The following is a 23,823-nucleotide window of genomic DNA, read 5'->3' as shown; positions in this document are numbered from 1 at the left end:
ATTTATTAGCATGCCTTCAGTTTATTAGTGTGCCTTAAAAAATTAGTCTAAGAAAACAGCAAGGTAAATGGTTTGCAAAATTCAATATGGTTAGCACGAAAAAAAAAGCAGACCATGTAAAGTCGAAGGATTCACTACTTTGGCTCCCAGGTTTTATACATACATGCCTGACATGGCCATGTTTCGCCAAAGGGGCTGCCTCAGCGGTGAATGGATACTGTGAACATATACTTATATAATGTTAGCAATAATAATAAATAACATATTAAAATCATATGCAAATCATGTTAAAATAGACAATACAAAAACATCTACATTAAAACACTCAAAGAAAAACCATTTATATTAAAACACCTATGTTAAAACATTTAGGGCCCTGTTTACTAAGGTGCACTAGATTTTTTATCTCATGCTAAAAATTAGCGCACGCTAAGGAATATTATGGGCATCTACATGGTTAGCGCGCGCTATTGCTTATCATGCGCTAAAAATGCTAACACACCTCTAGCATGGCTTAGTAAACAGGGCCCTTAGAAACCATTTATATCGAAACATAAATGATGAAAGCTTAATAAGAACCATACAACACACATAAAAGTTATGCAGGAGCCAATAATCACAGACAAGTGTGCTTATCCAGTAGGTGTAAAAGTACAAATGTCACCAAATTGGTAAAAACTAGTATAAAAAGTAAAAACAACACAGTGTTGTAAGGGTTCAGGTACTTTTAAACCATTAAAAAACAGGATGGAGATGGATACAGCTGGTTCAATAGTTTTGAATATCGGGAAGATAATGCCTTTGCATCATTCTGTGGTGCAACCGCACCTCAAATATTGTATGCAAGTCTGGTCATTGCATCTCAAAAAAGATATGGCAAATGAATAATTATATTGGGGTATCAAATAAAAGCTTTCCCCACAATTTATCAACGTAACAGCATTAGAAGGCTATAGAAATATAAACAAACTTACTCAAAACTATTAAAAATAATTATAAAACCTGCACAGTGAACAGCCAAGTGAACTTTGTAGTTCCTTGGTTACAACTTTGTGCTACATTAAGTCCTGTGCTTTTCCTCTGCATTGGAAGAAATATTTCTTTAACATGTATTCATAAGTACAGTACATTGTGGTGAAGTTTATTGAATTCTAAAAGGGCTAGTTTGTTTTGTGTAAATGGATTAGTATCAAAAAGCTCATTGGAACACTTGTGGTAGAACACTGGCTGTAACCCAGAATACAAGAAACAGCTTTTCAGGTTCTTACAAAGTGGGAACAAGCACTCTACATTTTTCAGGGAGAATTAGAAATAATAATAATTATAAAATAATAAATGTGAATGATTTACAGAAATTATGCTGAAACAAACTGCTAATGAAAGTAAAAAATTTTCACTTATCTCATATCTTTCTTTCCACTGGATAATCCAAACAGTTTAATTGACAGTAACCTTCCCGGTGGCGACTGAAGGAAAAAATGTGCTTCAAAACACAAACAGTGTCCAAAAAACATTCTGACTCAACACAATCCAGTCACACAAAGATAGTCCAAAAATAATAATCCCTTGAAGCTCTGCACAGTCCCAGTGTTCAGTGTAAGATATTCATTCAATCCTTCACTTGAAATTCTCTATGTTGTTCAATCTGGCTCACTCAACATAGTTCCATGTTTCACTGATAGCGTCATCAGGAGTGAAATTATTCTGAAACAAAAATTTTTTTTGAATTAACTACTTCCCAAGAGCATCAGATCTTCTTGAAACAAATGATTATTTTATAACAATACTTGTAAAATAAAGCAAATCGATTCTTGTATACCGCTTATATCCCCTTCCAGGGTTCAGTATGATTTACACACTAGTATCAGCAAAGCTAGAGTGGACTTCCATTCTCTCATCGGGTCATCACTGCGCTCTAGAATTGAAAGTTTCCACATGCGGTATAGAATCTTTATCATCAGCTGATTCTAATTCAGGGGCTTTTTACTAAGCTGTGGGAAAAAGGGCCCTGTTATTCCCATGTGCCAGGGCCCCTAAAAAAATGACCTTGTGGTAAGAGTACTATTATCATGTGGCCATGTGGGGGGAGGCACTTACTGCCACCCACTGAGGCAGTGGTAAGGGATCCTGCGGAACAGGGCAGTGCATGGTGATGCCTGATGACCGCCAGGTTAGCACCACGCTATTAGATAAAAATATTTCCTGGTACCACCAGCAGCCACGTTGGACCAGCTGTAGTTCTGAGATAGTGTGCTGTAAGTCCACATTGGGCTTACCAATGCTTGTAAATGGGCCCCTCAATTATGTAGATTATACGTTCCAATAATCAGCAGTTTTGCCACACTACCTCCTTATTCAAACTATTTGGCTGCACTACAGATAAATAAGCCTTTGCTCCACAAAACGTAAATCATACACTTCATGCTGAGCTGAAACCCCGTTCTCTACCAGAGGGGCTTCTAGTCTCTTCGTACGAATATTGCTCAAATGCTGAGCAACCCTTTCCTTAACCATTCGTTTTGTTTGTCCAATGTACCATAAGGAACATAGACAGCAAATAGTGTACACCACTTGACTTGTTTGATAGTTAGTTTGAGATTGTAACATAAACTCCTTTCCTGAATTAGGAAAAATTACTGAATGTGTTTCAATATGTATTGACAATAGAAACAATGATTGCAACTCTGACGGCCCCCATCACTCTGTGGCAGGGGCGTAGCCAGACAGCAGATTTTGGGTGGGCCTAGCCAAAAAGTGGGTGGGCACCAAATGTTCTCTCCCCCACCCCCACATCAAAAAAATATCTCAGCTGGTGGGAAAATGCTTCTCTCCAGTCTGCACCTTGGTAGTCTGCAGCAGGCATGCGCTGAAAACTGAGCATGTGAAGGTGCCAGTATTGTGGAAAGCAGCATTTTCATTACCATGTTGGATGGGCCTGAGCCCTAAGTGGGTGAGCCCCGGCCCACCCAGGCCCACCTGTGGCTATGCCACTGCTCTGTGGGGAGCCATATTCCTAATCAATTCACCCAAATTCCTAGTTCTGGTGCATGCAAATTTATGTTTATGAACAAAACCTGGTAAAAGTTGTAACATTTGCCAATGTTTGCTGATAATGGCTCCAATGTTACTTGCATTCTGAGAATATGGTAAAACATTTGTTAATGTCTTGTTGGAACTACTCAATGACTTTGTTGCAGATTTTTTATAATAACCAGCTTTTTTATATGCATTTTTATCACTGAAATGGGATAGCCCTGTTCTTTAAACCTCCTATACATAATGGTGGATTGAAATGTGAAATCTTCCTTTGTACTACCTGGAGGGGCATAATCAAACGTGAATGCCTATCTCCATGGGTGTTTATGTCCGAAAACGGGTACGTGAAGAGGCGGGACAGACCATATTTTCAAAAAAATGGACGTTTTTCAGCTGGGCGTTTGGTTTTTTTTAGCAATAATGGAAACTAAAAACGCCCAGCTCAAAAACGTCCTAATCTGAGCCATTTGGTCGTGGGAGGGGCCACGATTCGTAGTACACTCGCCCCCCTGACATGCCAGGACACCAACTGGGCACCCTAGAGGTCAGTGCGGTGGACTTCAGATAACGCTCCCACATGCATAGCTCCCTTACCACGGGTGCTGAGCACCCAACCCGCTCCCCCAAAACCCACTTCCCACAAATGTACAACACTACCATAGCTCTTAGGGGTGAAGGGGGCACCTACATGTGGGTACAGTGGGTTTTGGAGGCCTCCCATTTACCAGCACAAGTGTTACAGGTGGGGGGGGGGATGGGCCTAGGTCCACCTGGCTGAAGTGCACTGCGGTACCCACTAAAAGTGCTCCATGGACCTGCATACACGCAGGCCTCTAGGACTTGTTGTTGCTGTATAACATTGGCACACCAGTTGACACCTGAAGACTAATCTCTCCAAAAATGTCCTTTATTGAAATAAGCACGCTTACTCACAGTTAACTGCAGATCAGAGGTTGTGCCCCACTGGCAACGAGTCTCCCTGGTACTGAGATTAGCAGTAGGTCAGAGCTGGCAGAATGGTGTACAATGCCCTCTTTCAGCCACATTCAAGGTAAGAACTAAGTTCTGTAACGTGGCTAGCACGTGAAAGGGATCTAAAACTGGCTTACAAAAATGGCCACTACCTCATGGACTACCGGAAACAAAACAGGGCACACTCTGACCCAGTAAGCAGGGGGAAAAGCACCATGGGAGTAGAGCCTACCAACTACCAACATCATGAGCATTGCCACAAGCTAGTGGAATCAAGGAGCCCAATACCCTACACCCACTACAATGCATTGCTGATGTGACTCTGCATTGTGCATAACAGAAAGGGTGTCACACTCACCCGAGAGCCACATCAGAACCAGGGAAAGGCTGTCACAGGATAGAACACATTCTGCTGTCATGGAGGTGGGTATGGCATTTGAGGCTGGCATAGAGGCTGGAAAAAAAGTTTGTAAAGTGGGGTTTTTTTGGTGGGAGGGGGTTAGTGACCAGTTGGGGCACTTTTTTGGGACCTGTTCGTGGAAAAAAGGGTCCAAAAATAGTGACCCAAAATCTCAGTAAAAACGCCTTTTTTTTCGATTACCGGCTAAAGACGCCCATTTCTCCTTGGCCGATAACCACGCCCCAGTTCTGCCTTCACCATGCCTCCGACACGCCCCCGTCAAGTTTACCCGTTTCCGCGAAGGATTGCAGATGTTCTAAAGACACCTTGTTACATCGAAATGTGTATATCTAGAAAATCTACTATTGTGTCCCCTGTGTGGGATGTAAAGGTAATATTGGAATCACACTGATTGATCTAATCATAGAATTTCAATAAGACAATGTTTATCTCCCACCCATGCCAAAAAAAAGTCATCTATAAAATGTTTCCAAATCCTGATCTTACCAGAAAATCTTGATGTGCACACATATTGGTAATACAAACAGGCCACCATAGGAACCACTGTTACCCCCATGGCTACTCCCTTAACTTGTAAATAAAATTGATTTTCAAATAAAAAATAATTTCTAAGGATAACCATGGAAGCCGTGGAGGGGCATAATCGAACGAAAACGTCTATCTCCATGGGCGTTTATCTCCGAGAACGGGTCCGTGAAGGGGCGGACCGAACCATATTTTCGCAAAAAAATAGACGTCCATGTTTTATTCGACAATGTGTGAGCTGGGCGTTTTTGTTTTTCAGCGATAATGGAAAATGAAGGCGCCCAGCTCAAAAATGAATAAATCCAAGGCATTTGTTCGTGGGAGGGGCCAGGATTCGTAGTGCACTGGTCCCCCTCACATGCCAGGACACCAACCGGGCACCCTAGGGGGCACTTTTACAAAAACACAAAAAAAAGGTAAAAGAGCTCCCAGGTGCATAGCACCCTTCCCTTGTGTGTTGAGCCCCCCAAATCCCCCTCAAAACCCACTGCCCACAAGTCTACACCATTACTATAGCCATAAGGGGTGAAGGGGGGCACCTACATGTGGGTACAGTGGATTTGGGGGGGTTGGACGACTAAGCATTAAGCAGCACAATTGTAACAGGTAGGGGGGGGATGGGCCTGGGTCCACCTGCCTGAAGTCCACTGCACCCCCTAACAACTGCTCCAGGGACCTGCATACTGCTGCCAGGGAGGTGGGTATGACATTTGAGGGTGAAAATAAAAAGTTGTGAAACATCATTTTTTGTGGTGGGAGGGGGTTAGTGACCACTGGGGGAGTCAGGGGAGGTCATCCCCGATTCCTTCCGGTGGTCATCTGGTCATTTAGGGCACTTTTTGGGGCCTTATTCGTGAAAAAACAGGGTCCAGGAAAAGTGCCCTAAATTCTAGCTACAAACGCATACTTTTGTTCCATTATCGGCGAAAGGCGCCCATCTCTCTTCAGCCGATAACCACGCCCCAGGTGCGCCTTCGTCACACCTCTGACACGCCCCCTTCAACTTTGTCCGCATCCGCGATGGAGTGCAGTTGAAAACGTCCAAAATCGGCTTTGGCTTATACCGATATATTCGTTTTTGTGAGATAAACGTCTATCTCCCGATTTGGGTCGCAATATAGGCGTTTTTCTCTTTCGATTATAAGCTGGATAGTATGCAATTACTGTTGTAATGAGACAGATAACTGATGAATCTTGCCGCTATTACCTCTAAAGCTCCTTGTTGGGGAACATTTGTATATAAAGCAGTCACATCTTAGGTATCCAGAATCTCAGGCTGATCCTGTGGTATCCTAACTTCTTCCAATTGCTGAATTAAATCCATTGAACCCTAATATACAAGAGCGTGTGTGATTCTATTACTATGTAAGCCGCATTGAGCCTGCATTGTGTGGGAAAGCGCGGGGTACAAATGTAATAATAAAAATAAACAAAATACTAAAGGTCTAAGATGAAAATCTAAATACTGGGACAAAGGCTCAAAAAGGGAATTCTTACTAGAGACTATCAGGTGATCCGGAGGTTTAACAACGGTCTTATGTATTTTAAGAATAAAATAAATTATAGGACGTACTGAGATACTTAAATTCCCTGGCCGATATAATCCCTGCCTGATTGTTCTTCATTAAAAGATCCAATACTTTCTTTTGATAACCTTCAGTAGGATCAGCATCAAACTGCTGAAAAAATTGCTGATAAAATTACCTATCTGAAAGCTGCCTCCTGGCTTCCTCCACATTTACACTTTTATCCTGAACTACTACTACTACTACTACTACTACTTAACATTTCTAAAGCGCTACTAGGGTTACGCAGCGCTGTACAATTTAACATGGAAGGACAGTCCCTGCTCGAAGAGCTTACAATCTAAAAGACAAATGTACAGTTAATCTGAAAGGTCAGACAGATTGGGGCTACCTATATGTTCAAAAGGTTAGGTTCCGAATGCAGCATTGAAGAGGTGAGCTTTAAGCAAGGATTTGAAGATGGGTAGGGAGGGGGCTTGGCGTAGGGATTCAGGAAGATTGTTCCAGGCATAGGGTAAGGCAAGGCAAAATGAGCGGAGCCTGGAGTTGGCAATGGTGGAGAAGGGTACTGAGAGGAGGGATTTGTCATGTGAGCGGAGGTTACGGGCAGGAACGTAGGGGGAGATGAGGGTAGAGAGGTAGTGATGAGCAGCAGAGTGAGTGCATTTGTAAGTAAGGAGGAGAAGCTTGAATTGGATGCGGTATCTGATCGGAAGCCAGTGAAGCGACTTGAGGAGAGGGGTGATATGAGTATATCGGTTCTGGTGGAATATGAGACGTGTGGCAGAGTTCTGAATGGATTGAAGGGGGGATAGATGGCTGAGTGGGAGGCCAGTGAGGAGCAAGTTGCAGTAGTCGAGACGAGACTACCACCCCTCCTCCCTTATCTGCTCTCATAAGTATCAGCTTGCAAACTCTCTAACGTTGACCTTTGATCTTTAGTTAAATTAAATGTGAAATTACCTTGATGGTCCTCAAGATTCTCCAAATCTCTAAGCACGAACCCCCGGATTCTATATAGTGTGACTAAAGTTGTGTGCACAAATCTGGTTGTATTCCAGATTTCCACACACACATTATTTGTTAAGCCAATCAGGGCTAATAATTGCCACTTAAGCAGTTATTGACACTAATTGGAATTAATTGGCATTTACGCACACAACTATCTAAGCGTATTCTGCAATATGATGTGCATAAATTCTAAGTTGCATAGTTGAAAAGAGGGCATGGTATGGGAGTAGAATGGGCGGGTCGTGGGAGTTTCTCAAATCTATGCTCATTCTTATAGAATACACCTGGTCCAGGCCAAATTTAGGCATCGAGATTTATACCAAGTTTTGCTTGGCGTAACTGCTTATGTCTAAATTTAGTTACACAGAAACGTGGCGTATTCTATAAGCCACATGGAAATTTAGGTTTATTCTATAAATTTAGGTGTACATTATAGATTATGTCTAGGTGTATTTTTGGCGCGGATTTTTCAGGTGCCATATATGGAATCTAGCCCTAACCCCTGGATTCTATATAGCACGACTTAGGTTGCATACACAAATCTGGCATATTCTAGATTTGTGTGTGCAACTTAATTAGTTAACAAGCCAATTAGCGCCGATAATTGCCACTTCACAAGCAATTATTGACACTAATTGGCATTAATTAGAATTTATGTGCAGAACTGTCTAAGCATATTCTGCAACACAATGTGTTCAAATTCTAAGTCGCATAGTTGAAAAGGGGTCATGGCCATGGGCGTGGAATGGGCGAGTTGTGGGCATTTCTCAAATCTGTGTGCATTGTTATAATACACCTGGTCCACACCTAATTTACGCCAAGTTTTACTTAGCCCAACTGACCGTGACTAAATTTAATAGTGTGGACAGGCGCTCAGCATATTCTATAATCCGTGGGGAAATTTAGGCTTATTCTATAAAGTACGCCTAGACGTATTTTTTTTGGTGTGGACTTTTCAGGCGCCATATATAGAATCTAGCCCTAATTGTTGAATCGTGTCAATTACTGAATTAACAGGGCCAGGAGGACACCAAGTAGAAGGAATTCTAATCTTATCTGTAAATGATTCATTACCTTTATTAATATCAGTTTCTTCAGAGTTAAAAAAAACAAATGTAAATGGAGCTTCCTAAAGAACTTTTGCAAATATACACGGGTGCAAAATGAATCATAACTTGAGACAAAACTGAACACTGCAATGAAGTTAATTGGAAGATAAGGTGAAAATAGTTATTGATGTATTCGATTCTGGCGTTATGGTCTAACCACTTTGGGAGGAGTGGAACTGGGTGTTGTCTGAGGATCCAGTCTTATAGATTGAGCCAAAAAAGAAGAAGGAGAGGCTGAACTGCCTGATGTCAAATCTTCACTGTCTTTGTCACTCTGGTTGCCCGCTTCACTCATCACATTTTCACCTGAGGAATCGCTTGAAGAATTGATAAAACCTACTCTTTTCATATTCTTGCAATTCCTCCTAGATCTTCTATTTTTATCCATCCAGAGATACGCAAATCCTCTCATATAATCAAACTCATCCGATTTAAATTTGGCAATTTTCTGAGTTCTAATCTCCTGCTTATAACAATCCATATTACTTTGGTGATCTTTGAATTGTTGATCGAATTAGAAAAGGTACAGAGAAGAACAACGAAAATAATAAAAGGGATGACTTTCCTATGAGGAAAGGCTAAAGCTACTAGGGCTCTTCAGTTTGGAGAAGAGACAGCAGAGGGGAGATATGATAGAGGTCTATAAAATAATGAGTGGAGTGGAAGGGGGTAGATGTGAATCACTTGTTTACGCTTTCCAAAAATACTAGGACTAGGGGGCACACAATTAACCTACTAAGTAATAAATTTAAATCAAAATGGAGAAAATATTTCTTCACTCAACATGTAATTAAACTCTGGAATTCATTGCCAGAGAATGTGGTAAAAGCAGTTATCTTAGCAGGGTTTAGAAAAGGTTTGGATAATTTCCTGAAAGAAAAGTCTGTAAGCCATTATTAAGTACATAAGTACATAAGTAATGCCACACTGGGAAAAGACCAAAGGTCCATCGAGCCCAGCATCCTGTCCACGACAGCGGCCAATCCAGGCCAAGGGATCCACTGCTTAGTTCTAGGATAAGCAGCACAAAATCTGTTTTACTGTTTTGGGATCTTGCCAGGTACTTGTGACCTGGATTGACCACTGTTGGAAGCAGGATGTTGGGCTTGATGGACCTTCGATCTGTCCCAGTATGGCAAAGCTTATGTTCTTATGTACTTGATAGCAATCTCTTTTCTCTGAGCATGTCAAAGTCCTTATTTTTTAATTATATATTTATATACTGTTTTAAAAAATATTTTTACACATGTGTTTACTTGTAATTGTTGTTATTTACCTGTTCTATTTATTAATATATATTTTAATTCTTTATGGAAGCAAACAATTCAATATCTCTAACCACTATACAAGTAGTATCTATCATCTACTAATAGATCGTTCAAGCCTGCTTGCAATATTGACATTTTCGATATGATGGCTAAATCCGATTTTGGATGTTTTGCTGAAAACGTACAAAACTCAAAAGGCGAACGTAGCAATTTATGAACCAGAAAAATGTCTTTTTGTTTCAAAAATAGCCATATCCCCATACCCTTCATATGCCCCTTTGTGATTTGAACAACAGCAGATGAACTGCATAGAAAAATATATTTCAATATATTTCACAATTGTAGACATCTCTTCGGAGAGGAGTATTACAAGTTCGTTTTGCCTTTTAATATATATTTCTCATATATATCTTTTTGAAGAGAGGAGACCTAAGAGGATTGTGTTTTGACATTCTCCTTGGAGTATACATTCCGAGTTACATCTTCCGAGGTTACAAAGACCCCTGAGGCAGGCCATTGGGCCGAAACACGGCCGTGTCGGGTCATTTTTATGTACATTGTTATTTTTTAACTTTTTATTTTTTATTTTTTAAAGTCAATAAATATATCATTGTTGGTATCCTCATCAACTCTCCTCACTTTTTGTTTTACATCCCACGGTTTCGTGAGGGTTTTTACCTCCTTTTTTGTTTTTGCTGTTATATAAGCTGTACATTGCTTAGAATCAGATTTGTGGGATATAATTTAAAAAATAACATTTTTTTTTAAAATTACCAGGTATGTCTTACCATGGGTTTCTTGGTTTCTAGAGCTGAAAGCATCAGCTTTCATGTAACAGTGGATATTTTTAGTGGATGATAATCACTGCTATGTAACTTATATTAATGGGTGTTCATGAAATTCAGCAGAAAATTCTCAGGTAGAGGGTTTAATGTAATTCTGTATTCTTTACTGAACATGATAAATCATGAGATGGTTTATCCTACTTTAGGCTGCTGTGTTTCAACATGTTGATAAAACAGAAATGTTGATTACATTTAAGTTCATGCCATGCACAGACAGGATTATATAATAGAAATAATCATAATTCTGCTTTAGAGAGTCTTAAATTCTTATCTAACTCTGTTTGCCGCAAATGTGTGACCTATGACTCTAAAGGCCAGATTCACTAGGGTTTTTCGCCAGTTCTATGCATATCAGGGAAAAAGCTGAGGGAAACAGGCCCTAAGATCTTTTAGCTGTTATTACTGGAATTTCAGGTAGCAGTTAAGCAGATCAAAAAGGAATTTCAACTAGAAACACTGTTAAGTTAAAAGAAACAGAGATTTACCAGGCTGGCTTTCAATAAAACTATGCTACTTGGAGGAAGATGTTCAGAGACTCACTGAGCAGGTAAGATAACTGTGTAATTTAAGATGGTTATCATTAGGAGAATATTCAACTGACCCCAACTAGATTAGTTTAAGCTAAATGTTCATCTGAAAAATGCCAGTCATACGTTCACCAGATAGATTTAGGGAGGTGCGTTATGATCCTACACACTTTACTTGCCCCTTAACGGGTTAATATGAGGCTCTACAGGTTACATAGTAATGAGATGCAAAGTATGCAAATGCATGTAAAACAGCTCATTACCATGTAAATTGAATAACATGCCTTACCGTGAATACTAAAAGAATCACACAAGGACCTTCTTCTTTTTTGCTTTTTTTTTTCTTCTTCTTTTTTTGCTGTCCTTGCGTCTGTACCCTTGGACCTTCTGTTCTGCTACCTTACCATAAACACTGCAAGCTGCATTATTCCTTATATTTCCGTCCTGGGAGCATCTGGCCACAAAGCTGCAGCTCGAAGAGCCCAGGCACTTCTTCAAGGGACTGGCACATGAAATCGTGAACTACCCCCTCCCCCCCCAGAACAACTTCCTCTTCCTTCTTGAATGACATACCCCCTGCCTCAGAGTCTCTCCAATGACATCCAGATTCTCTTTCGTGTTTCCAGTCCTCTCGCCCCTCCATCTGTCTTAAATTCTTGTCTCCTTTTGACTCAAGGGTCATGGTCTCTTCCTCAGTTCATCAAAGCGTGTAGCTATAGTTTCTTTTCAGTCCATATTCTCCATTACCCCCAGCTCCTCTTCTTGGCTCTAACCAGTTGTTCTTCCAAGAGTCCATTTGCATTCTGGTTGCCATTTTTGATTCAAAACTCACTTCTAAACCTCAGATTGAAGCTATGGTCTATTCATCCTTCTTTGTGCTTCACCATATATGTTCAGATCATCATTTCTTCTCCTCTTATTCTATCTGCTCCCTTGCTCTTGTCATGGTTCTATCTCACACTGATTACTGTAATTCCTTTTATGCAGGTCTTCTGCTCTATTCAATTAAGCTCCTCCAACTAATTCAATCAACTGCTGTCAAGCTTATCCACTGTGCTCATCACTTCGACCATGTCATCCCACTCCTCTGCCTTCAACACTGGCTCTCCATTTCTGCTTGTTTTCAAATATTGTTCACCCGCTGCTCCAGCTTATTTGAATAAGTTACTTGTCCCCTATTGGCCCTCCCGCAATCTCCACTCCTCCGCTGATAATCTTCTCTGTTCCATTACTCTCAACCCTCTATCCCTCACTCTCCTTGGACACTGCAGTCCCCTTAGAATCAAAACTATATAAAGAGGAAAGGTCCCACTTAACTTTCTTTCTGAGAAGTTCTGAGAGAATAGGACATTTCTCCAGCCCCCCCCTGAACCTGTGTTGGCGGGGGGGGGGGGGGGTCAAGGGGACTGGAGGTCCGCCAGACCTCTAGCCCCCTTTCACTGGTGGGAGGGGGTTAGGTCGGGGTTCCTGCAAGTGGCTGCTGCACTGGGGAAAATGGGGACCTGCTAGCATGCAAATGCATGCTGGACAGGGCTCACCATTCCTCCCCAATGGTCTACAAAGCCTAATGCCAGCTCCAAGTTGGCGTGGGGTTTGCAGCGGCCAGCGAGCCAATCTTTGGCGTGCTGGTCGCTGATCATTGGGGATGAATAGGTTTAGCATGCATTTGCATGCTACTTGCGCTAAGAGCCCTGTTTTGCATGCATTTGCATGCTAGTTGCGTTCAGAGCCCACAATCACGTTGTTTCACGTGCTCGGGGGCTCTGATCATGGGGTGGTAGCAAACGCAGGTGCTAGTATGGCGCTAACAGCCTGTAGCGCCTGCGTTTGCTTCTGATCATCGGCCCATCAGTCATGCATATAGAACACAAATGCATAATAGCTGGCCAAAAATGATAAACACATATTAATCCAAACCCCCAAGAAGCCACACCAAAGAAATAGGAAGAGATGCATTTCCTCCTCTACCGTGCAAAATAAAAAGATCACACATACCAGAAATAATGTTAGGGGAGTGCAACTAGGACAACTGCCCCCTTGCCAGGGAGAACCCTAAGAGGGGCATAATCGAATGCGAACGCCCATCTCCATGGGCGTCTATGTCTGAAAACGGGTACGTGAAGAAGCGGGACAGACCATATTGTCGAAAAAAATGGGCATCCATCTTTTGTTTCGAAAATACGGTTTGGACGGACCAAATGCCATGGATTTGGTCCTTTTTGAGCTGGGCGTTTTTTTTTTTTTTTTTTTGCGATAATGGAAAATAAAAACGTCCAGCTCAGAAACGTCCTAATCCAAGCCATTTGGTCGTGGGAGGGACAAATGTACAACACTGCCATAGCTCTTAGGGGTGAAGGGGGCAACTACATGTGGGTACAGTGGGTTTCAGAGGCCTCCCATTTACCACCAAAAGTGTTACAGATGGGGAGGGGATGGGCCTGGGTCTGCCTGCCTGAAGTGCACTGCAGTACCCACTAAAAGTGCTCCAGGGACAGGACTTGTTGCTGCTGTATAACCTTGGCAAACCAGTTGACACCTGAAGACTAATCTCGCTGAAAACGTCCTTTATTTGAATAAGCACGTTTACTCACAGTTAACTGCAGATCAGAGGTTGTGCCCCACTCGCAACGAGTCTCGCAGTAGGTCCGAGCTGGCAGAATGGTGTACAATGCCCTCTTTCAGCAACATTCAAGGTAAGAACTAAATGCTATAATGTGGCTAACACATGAATAGGATCTAAAACTGGCTTACAAAAATGGCCACTACCTTATGGACTGCCGGAAACAAAACAGGGCACACTCTGACCCAGTAAGCAGAGGGAAAAGCACCATGGCAGTAGAGCCTACCAACTACCAACATCGTGAGCATTTAACACAAGCTAGTGGAATCATGGAGCCCAATACCCTACACCCACCACAATGCATTGCTGATGTAACTCTGCAGTGCCCTTAACAGAAAAGGTGTCACACTCACCCGAGACCCACATCAGAACCAGGGAAAGGCTGTCAGAGGATAGAACACATTCTGCTGTCATGGAGGTGGGTACGGAATTTGAGGCTGGCATACAGGCTGGCAAAAAAAAGTTTGTAAAGTGGGGGGTTTTTTTGGTGGGAGGGGGTTAGTGACCACTGGGGGAGTCAGGGCAGGTGATCCCCGATTCCCTCCAGTGGTCATCTAGTCAGTTGGGGCACTTTTTTGGGACTTGTTTGTGAAAAAAAAGGGTCCAAAAAAAGTGACCCAAAATCGCGGTAAAAACGCCTTTTTTTTCGATTATCAGCTAAAGACGCCCATCTCTCCTCAGCCGATAACCATGACCCAGTTCCGCCTTCACCACGCCTCCGACACGCCCCGTCAACTTTATTCGTTCCTGCGATGGAGTGCAGTTGAAGATGCCCAAAATCGGCTTTCGATTATACCGATTTGGGCGTCCGCGAGAGAAAGACGTCCATCTCCCGATTTAGGTCGGAATATGGGCGTTTTTCTCTTTCGATTGTAAGGTGGTAAGTCTGCTGGAAGCTGAATAAGGCACTGTCTGATAGTGGGATGTGGGGTCCCCTCTCAAGTTTCTACCCTTGGCCCCAGCACCAGCTCTGGCAAGATACACATTTCAAATCTGACATATTCTAATCACAAAGTAGAAAATAAATTGTTGTTCTACCTTTGTTGTCTGGTCATTTTATTTTTCAAATCATGTTCATCCCAGGCTCTGGTTTCTGTTTCCCTCTGTCTTCTCAACTCACTCGCTAGGGTCTCTTGCCCATTTGATATTTCTTCTTTCTTCGTACTCACCATCCATCTTCCATCTCTGTGTACCTATCTTTCCCCTGTTCAGCATCTCCCTTCTCTCTGTCCTTCTCCCCACATTCATCATCACCACTCTACGTCTCTATCCCCTCCCCTGTGTTCAGCATCACTCTTCTGTGTACCTATGCCCCCGAAGTCCAGCATCTCCCTTCTATGTTCCTATTCTCCCCCATGTCTAGCATCTTCCCTCTGTGTCCATAAACTCCTTCCCATGTCTAGCATTGCCCCCCTGTGTCCATATACCATCTGCATGCAGCATCTCCCCTTGTTGTCCCTGTCACTACACTCCTCTCCATGCCCATCATCTCCCTTCTGTTTCTGTATACCTCTCCCCCACACCAATGTAGCTCACTCACTCCCTTCGCCCCTCTGCTGTATGTTCAGTATTTCACTCCCTCTTCCTTAATTCCCTTGGTCCAGTATCTCTCTTTTCTTTCTCTTCCCTTCTCTGTCCTTCCCCCTGCAGGTCCAGCACCTCTCTCCCTTCTCTCCAGAAGCCCTGCCATGGGTTCAACGCCTCTCTCCCTTCCCTAAACACCTTGGGCCCCGTTTACTAAGCAGCGCTAAGGGCACACTAGCATTTTTAGCATGTGCTAATGATTAGCACTCGCTAAACACTAAGTCACCCATAGAAACACATGGGTGATTAGCGTTTAGCATGCGCTAAAAACGCTAGTGCACCTTAGTAAACAGGTACCGTTATTTAACCATTTCATTCTTGAACAAAATTCTACAGATAGCATTTCTAATAATCTCCTAGACCAGGGGTGGACAACCCAGTTGGGTTTTCAAGATTTCTACAATGAATGTGCTACTACTACTACTTATCATTTCTATAATGCTACTAGACATACACAGTCCTGTACACTAAACATATAAGAGACATCCCTGCTCGAAAGAGCTTACAATCTAATCAAGACAGACAAACAGGACAAATAAGGGATAAGGGAATTACATATTGTGAGTGATAAACAGTACTGAACAAGTGAATAGAAGTTAGGAGTTAAAAGCAGCAGTAAAAAGGTCGGCTTTTAGCCTAAATTTGAATATGGCCAGAGCTAGAGCTTGAGATTGATTTGCATATACTTCTTCTATTATATTAAATTAGATCTCATGCATATTCATTGTGGAAATCTTGAAAACCTGACTAGGTTGTGGCATTCGAGGTCCGTGGTTGCACTTCCCTGTCTTAGATGAGGATCTAAGTGCCCCAAACGGTTCATTCTGTGGAATTGTCCCTAATAAATACACTGGTTCTTCAGTGTAAAATAATTTAAATATCATAACCATCAATTTGAATAAACAACATTCTCTAACTGACAACCAATGCAGCTTTTTAAGAATTGGGTGTGCACTCTCCCATGTACTTCTTCCCAAAAGAAGTCTGGCCCCTGTATTTTGTATTATTTGCAATTGTTTAACATTTTCCCCATTAATCCCAAATATAATACATTGTAGTAATCCAACAAACATCAAAAGGGCATAGGTCACCTCTTCCACCTATGGTACTACCTCACTACCAATCATTATCTCCCCTCAGTCGTCTCTTTTCCAAGCTGAAGAGCCCTAACCTCTTTAGCTTTTTCTCATATGGGAGGAGTTCCATCCCCTTTATCATTTTGGTCACTCTTCTTTGAATCTTTTCTAATCCCACTATATCGTTTTTGTATGTGCAATTTAATTGAGTAATGAGCTTATTAGCGCCGATTATTGGCTTTTTAACAAGCAATTCTTGGCACTAATTAGATGTAATTGAAATGTATGCCCATAAATTTAGGCGCAGGTCAAAAAAGAGGTGAAGAAATTGGAGGGTCATGGGCAGGTCACGATTGGATCGAGGTATTCCTTTAAGTTACGCACATAGAGAATAAAGGCAGCCATGCATAAATCTACATACAGGTATTTGCACCACGTTGTAGTTGGTGCAAATGGCCGCGCCTAAAGTTAGGTGTGATTCCCAGACATAAGCACTATTCTATAACCCGCATCTAACTTTAAGTGCATTTTGTAGAACAGCGCTTTTTTGGGCACCATATATAGAATTTACCCTTTAATGCATAAGTTTAGTATACAGTCTAGAAAGCTAGAAAAAAAGCATTTTCATGGATCTTGACGTTTTCCTGAAGAATAAAAAATAGACATGCTGAAAAGTTAAAGGTGTAGTTTCCTCTAAAGAGTTTTGAGTACACCCCTAACAGCACAAGATATGTTTATGAGTTAACAATTAGCAAATGGGAACCTTTTACTAAATTACTATGTTAAATGCTAATGAGCACTTAACGTAGGGAAAAAACATTTTTGCAGTAATTTCCCTGTCAGCACGCACTAATCATGTGTTTTTTAAATTATTTTATAATTTTTTCAGAAGGGTTGTATGTCAAGGGCAGGAAATGAGCATGGAAGCAGTATCCTGTTAGTGTGTTCACAGTGTGTTCTAATTGGATAATGCAGGGTTAATGCAGCAGCACTTAGGGGTCCTTTTACAAAGGCACGCTAGTGTTTTTAGCACGCACTAAACGTTAGAGATGGCCATGTAATTCTATGGGTGTCTCTAGCGTTTAGTGTGCACTAATCATTAGCATGACCTAAAACCACTAGCGTGCCTTTGTAAAAGATCCCCCCTACTGCCTCCTAACCAGGATCTGTAATCACAAGTAACAGAGTTAAAAGGAGAAATTTGTGCAATCATTGATCAAGTTCTTTCCCAGAGATCTGCCTTCAGCAGTGATCACTTTGGGCTCCTTTTACTAAAACACACAAAAATATTGCCTTACCCCCAAATTCTATATATGTCCCCTGGATTCTATATAGCGCGCCTAGAGATCTGCACCAAACTCCAGGTGGATTCTAGAACACCACGTGTAACTTAATTGATTAGCAAGCTAATTAGCATTTATAGCACTTAAGCTATAATGAGCACTAATTTGCAATAGTTAGAATTTACGCACACAACTCACTAAGCGAATTCTGTAACTCGATGTGCCTGACTTCTAATGCACACAGGCAAAAAGGGGTGTGGTTATGGGCAGGGAAATGGGCATTTCGTGAGCATTCCAAAATTTACGCATGTAGTTATAGAATATGGCCCAGTGTGCCTAAATCTGTATGCCGGGATTTACGCCATGTTTTCATTGGTGTAAATGAATGCGTGAAGTTTTAGGCACTAGGATGCCAACTAAATGTATTCTATATTCTGCGCCTAAATCTAGGCACTGTTTATAGAATACGCTTAGGTGGAAATGTTTTCTGTGCAGATTTTCTAGGTATCATATATAGAATCACCCCCATGCTTCCTAAAGTTATGCGCATTAAATTGGGTGCATGCCCAATGAACGCACATAACTTAATTGAATAATGATGCAATCAGCGCTGATAATTGGGTGGTAACCAATTATCAACACTAATTGGGTTTAATTAGAGTTAGGCACACAGTAGATCTTCACCTATGATGTTACAGACATATCCAGTCTGCGCCTAACTTCTATCATGCAAAACTCTTTAGAGGCGTGGTTAGGGGTCTTTTTGGGGGCATTGCAGGGAAGTTCCCAAAATTTGCGCATGTAAGTATAGAATTGGGCCTAAATGTAGGCGCCTGCATAGCAGGCCTGATTCCAGACGCCTGCATTTCGACACAATTATGTCAATTTACACCCTTTGTAGAATCGCGCTATGCCTGGATTTTTTGGCGACAATTTTGTAGGCGCCAAATATTGAATTTGGGCTTTAGTACATAGGAAATTCCTGCATTAAAACACGCTAAGACCATATTTTAGAGCATTTTAATAAATGGACCCCAAAGTGATCACTGCTGAAGGCAGATCTCTAGGAAAGAACTTGATCAAAAATGCCTCCTTTTAGTTCTGTTCAACAGTTCATGGAAAGAACAATTGAGCTGTAAGCCAAACTGAGTTCTTAGTCTGGATGACTAAAAGAAAACAAAGAGAAAATAAGAAAATTGATAGCATCTATTCTGACTAACACCAGAGGATTGTTTTCTGATACAGCAATGCCGAACAGTTTTATTAATAAATTTCACCCTTATTCTGGGAATTAAGATAACAGTTATTTTGAAATGTTTATGTCTGTTTATTGTAACCGAGGCATTTTGAAGGGTAAAAGATTTATCAATGGCATGTAAGAATGGAAGTTAAGGAGGAAATTGTAAATGTATTTTGTGTTTTTTGGCAACAGAAAATAAACATATTTTTGCTGACCAAACTAAACATGAAAATACACTTTTTTCCTTAAATGAGCACAGGGCTTGTTATTCTTTTATGTTTCATCTCTCAAAATGCATAAAAATAACCTAATGAGAAGATTTATAGATTATGTTTTAAAACCTCTGTAGATTGTGTTTAGGGGACACAATCACTTTTATAGAAGTCAGCAGAACTTTCCAAGTGTCATTCCTCCTACACACTGATGATCTGTGTTTTGCCCTCCTATACACTTTTGCAGAGCAGAGAAAATTAAATCCTAACATTACAATACAGTTAATTGCAGGGTTGCGAACTGTCATTGTTTTATAGGAGATTTCACCCCAGCTATTTAAAGCCTTCTGACAGATAGAGGGAATGGTATACTGTAGTTGGTGATATCTTTGTAGGGTATAGTGAGGGCAAGAGTAAATAGAGCTTTTGAAGAGAGGCAGACTGGAGAGTTCCTGATGCATGAGAAGAGGTGAAACCCAATTTTGTATAGGGTGATCCTCCTAATTGTCTATTTTTATTTATTTTTTAATTTTTGTTACATTTGTACCCCGCGCTTTCCCACTCATGGCAGGCTCAATGCGGCTTACATATTGCATGCAGGTACTTATTTGTACCTGGGGCAATGGAGGGTTAAGTGACTTGCCCAGAGTCACAAGGAGCTGCCTGTGCCTGAAGTGGGAATTGAACTCAGTTCTATTATGAGCTTATCAACCTTTCTTGTGTGAGACTCGTCTATTGCTGTTATGGGTCATCCACTTTGTTTTTGATCACACAAATCAGCCCTTCCCAATCCACAATCTTTACATGTTTTGGTCCAGCGAAGTACAGAACGCACATCAACAGAGTCATTACCATACATAACGCATCCAGTGGAGAATTTCAATTGGAGGGATTCCTTCAACAGTCAGAAATTCTATCACAGCACATTGAATGAATGCTCATTGCATGCTGCTGTTTCACAAGCAATACTACTAATCATTTCTATAGCGCTACTAGACGTACATAGCGCTGTACACATTATATGCAGGTACTTTCTCTGTCTCTAGTGCACTCACAATCTAAATTTTTATACCTGGGGCAATGGTGGGTTAAGTGACTTGCCTAGGATCACAAGGAACTGCAGTGCAGCCTCTTCACACAGACATGGTATGATTGTTGCATCCTTTCCTATTTTATTTGACATTCCTTTCCATGTTTTAATTGTTCATTTTAATCATGCATTGCTTTGTCCTACTTGGGTATATCGAATTCACAATAAACATAAACGTATAGGGCTAGATTCTATATATGGTGCCTGAAAAATCAACACAGACAAAAAGTACACTTAAGTGTATTCTCTAAAGTACACGCAAATTTTATAGAATTGGCTTACATTTCCACACGGTATATAGAATATGCCGAGCGTCCCTCCACATGACCAAATATGGTCATGTCCATTTATGTTTTACTTGGCGGAAATCCTGACGCCTAAATTAGGCACAGAGAGGGTGTATTCTATGACAAGGCGCATAGATTGTAGAAATGCCCATACCCCGTCCATGGCCATGCCCCCTTTTCAACTATGCATCCTAGAACTGAGGCGCACCATGTTACAGAATACACTTATAGAGCTGTGAACGGAAATCTCAATTAATATCAATTAGTGCTGATAATTGCTTGTTAACATCCAATTAACAGCATTGATTAGCTAGTCAACCAATGAAGTTATGCGCATTGTTATAGAATACGCTTTGATTTCCAAGTGGAAATTAAGGCACGATATATAGAATCTGAGGGATAAGTCTGTACATGCAAAACTGCAACAGCATGTTATAAAAGGCTTGTTGAAGACAAAGCTTTTTATAAAGTATCCTTAGCACAGTGGAAAATGCGTCACATTGGGCAACATTCAGAGGAGAGGTAACCCTTTTGGAAAAAAGAACATATCCATAAACAGCAGCATCATCCCTGGGCTTTACACATATAAGTGGTGGCGCTTGCATGAATAAGTGCAAGCGCCAAGCCTCTGGAAGGAGCACTGATAAATGGATCTTGGCCTCAGCACCGCTGCTGCAATAGCGAGGGGTGAGTTGTTAAAATAATGGGGGGAGGGACTCTAGTAGTTGTGAATGAGAGCTCATGGCATCTGGATCTCAGCACTGGTTTATATACCACCCTTCAGCCATGCCAGCAGAGCTGTATACAATACTAATGAATATAAACTCAGTTACAATAATAAAGTATAGACAGTAGGAAAAGAAGAAGACGGCATAGAAAGAGAAATACATCAAACACAACTACCACAAAAGGTATCTAAAAGAAGGATAGAACAAACAAAAGGAGCAGAACCAGGATTGTCTCAATCAGGGCCATTCTGAGGACGGTGTGGCTGCATAGAGCACAAGGGAGACAGCGGCACAAAAATCACTCCCCATCCATTGTCTCCCTTATGGTGGCCGCAATGCAGTGGGTGGGGCAGAGCAATAGGGGGTATGTCGCACACAGCTTGATTCTGGCTCTGGGTGCTCCTGATCTTTATGTGTCAACCCCCAGCCACACACATCATGGCCGGGCTTCTGACTGGTTGCGAATAAAAAGGAGATGGGAAATACTGCTCCCATTGCTCTCCCCACCAAGTATTTTATTCATTCTCTCTATTTAGGTTTTTGTTTGAAACATCCAGCCAGGTGTCATCATGGACAATACACTGAAATCTTCTGCCCAGTGCGTGGCAGTGGCCAAAAAAGCAAACAGAATGCTAGGAATTATTAGGAAAGGAATAGAGAATAAGCCAAATAATATTATAATGCTTCTGTATCGCTCCATGGTGCGTCCTCACCTTGAGTATTATGTTAATACTAGTCACCTTATCTCAAAAATATATAGTGGAATTAGAAAAAGTTCAAAGAAGGGTGACCAAAATGATACAGGGGATGGAACTCATCTCAAATGAGGAAAGGCTAAAGAGGTTATGACTCTTCTGCTTGGAAAAGAGATGGCTAAGGGGGGATATGATAGAGGTCTAGAAAATCATGAATTGTGTAGAATGGGTCAATGTACATCTATTTGTTACTCTTTTAAAAAGTATGAAGACGTGGGGACACTCCATGAAGTTACATGGTAATACTTTTAAAACGTGAACAGTTAAGCTCTGGAACTCATTGCAGGAGAATGTGGAACAGGTTTGGACAAGTTCCACGAGGAAATGTCCGTGGAGGGGCATAATCGAATGAAAACGTCTATCTCCATGGGCGTTTATCTCCGAGAACGGGTCCGTGAAGGGGTGGACCGAACCGTATTTTCGAAAAAAATAGATGTCCATGAGGCATATTTTCAAAGCACTTAGCCTTCCAAAGTTCCATAGGTTTCTATGGAACTTTGGAAGGCTAAGTGCTTTGAAAATATGCCTCCATGTTTTATTCGACAATTTGTGAGCTGGGCGTTTTTGCTTTTCAGCGATAATGGAAAATGAAAGCGCCCAGCTCAAAAACGAATAAATCCAAGGCTTTTGTTCATGGGAGGGGCCAGGATTCGTAGTGCACTGGTCCCCCTCACATGCCAGGACACCAACCGGGCACCCTAGGGGGCACTTTTACAAAAACAAAAAAAAAGGTAAAAGAGCTCCCACGTGCATAGCACCCTTCCCTTGTGTGTTGAGCCCCCCAAATCCCCCTCAAAACCCACTGCCCACAAGTCTACACCATTACTATAACCCTAAGGGGTGAAGGGGGGCACCTACATGTGGGTACAGTGGGTTTGGGGGGGGTTGGACGACTAAGCATTAAGCAGCACAGTTGTAACAGGTAGGGGGGGATGGGCCTGGGTCCACCTGCCTGAAGTCCACTGCACCCCCTAACAACTGCTCCAGGGACCTGCATACTGCTGCCAGGGAGGTGGGTATGACATTTGAGGGTGAAAATAAAAAGTTGTGAAACATCATTTTTTTGTGGTGGGAGGGGGTTAGTGACCACTGGGGGAGTCAGGGGAGGTCATCCCCAATTCCCTCTGGTGGTAATCTGGTCATTTAGGGCACTTTTTGAGGCCTTATTCGTGAAAAAACAGGGTCCAGGAAAAGTGCCCTAAATTCTAGCTACAAACGCATACTTTTTTTCCATTATCGGCGAAAGGCGCCCATCTCTGTTCGGGTGATAACCATGCCCCAGTCCCGCCTTCACCACGCCTCCAACACGCCCCCATCAACTTTGTACGCTTTCGCGATGAAGTGCAGTTGAAAACGTCCAAGTTCGGCTTTCGATTATACCGTGTTATTCGTTTTTGTGAGATAAACGTCCATCTCCCGATTTAGGTCGGAACTTGGGCGTTTTTCTCGTTCGATTATAAGCAGGATAGTCTACTATTGAGATACACATGGGGGAAGCTACTGCTTGTCCTGGGATTGGGTAACATGGAATCTTGCTACTATTTGGGATTCTACCAGGTATGTGTGACCTGGATTGGCCACTGTTGGAAGTAGGATACTTGGCTAGATCGACCATTGATATGACTCAGTATGGCTATTATTCTGTTCTTATTATTATACTCATCGATATCAGGGTTCTAACCATGTTTGCTTTTGGCAGCTTACCCCC

General features: G+C 41.8%; 1 protein-coding gene and 1 non-coding gene across 2 annotated transcripts in view; both read left to right on the top strand.

Moving 5' to 3' along the window:
• Positions 1 to 23,823, top strand: part of CCBE1 (collagen and calcium binding EGF domains 1) — a gene marked incomplete at its 5' end in the record, with an annotated part of 537,011 nt that overhangs the window by 353,414 nt on the left and 159,774 nt on the right. The window lies entirely within an intron of this gene.
• On the top strand, positions 1,003 to 1,132 carry LOC115463938. The gene has a single exon (XR_003941195.1). It is a non-coding gene; the product is annotated as a small nucleolar RNA SNORA22 (small nucleolar RNA).

This window comes from Microcaecilia unicolor, chromosome 2 (genome assembly GCF_901765095.1).
Source record: "Microcaecilia unicolor chromosome 2, aMicUni1.1, whole genome shotgun sequence".
NCBI classification, from domain to species: Eukaryota; Metazoa; Chordata; class Amphibia; order Gymnophiona; family Siphonopidae; genus Microcaecilia; species Microcaecilia unicolor.
Note: the sequence above shows the minus strand (reverse complement) of the source record. Positions and strands in the feature narration are given on the sequence as shown.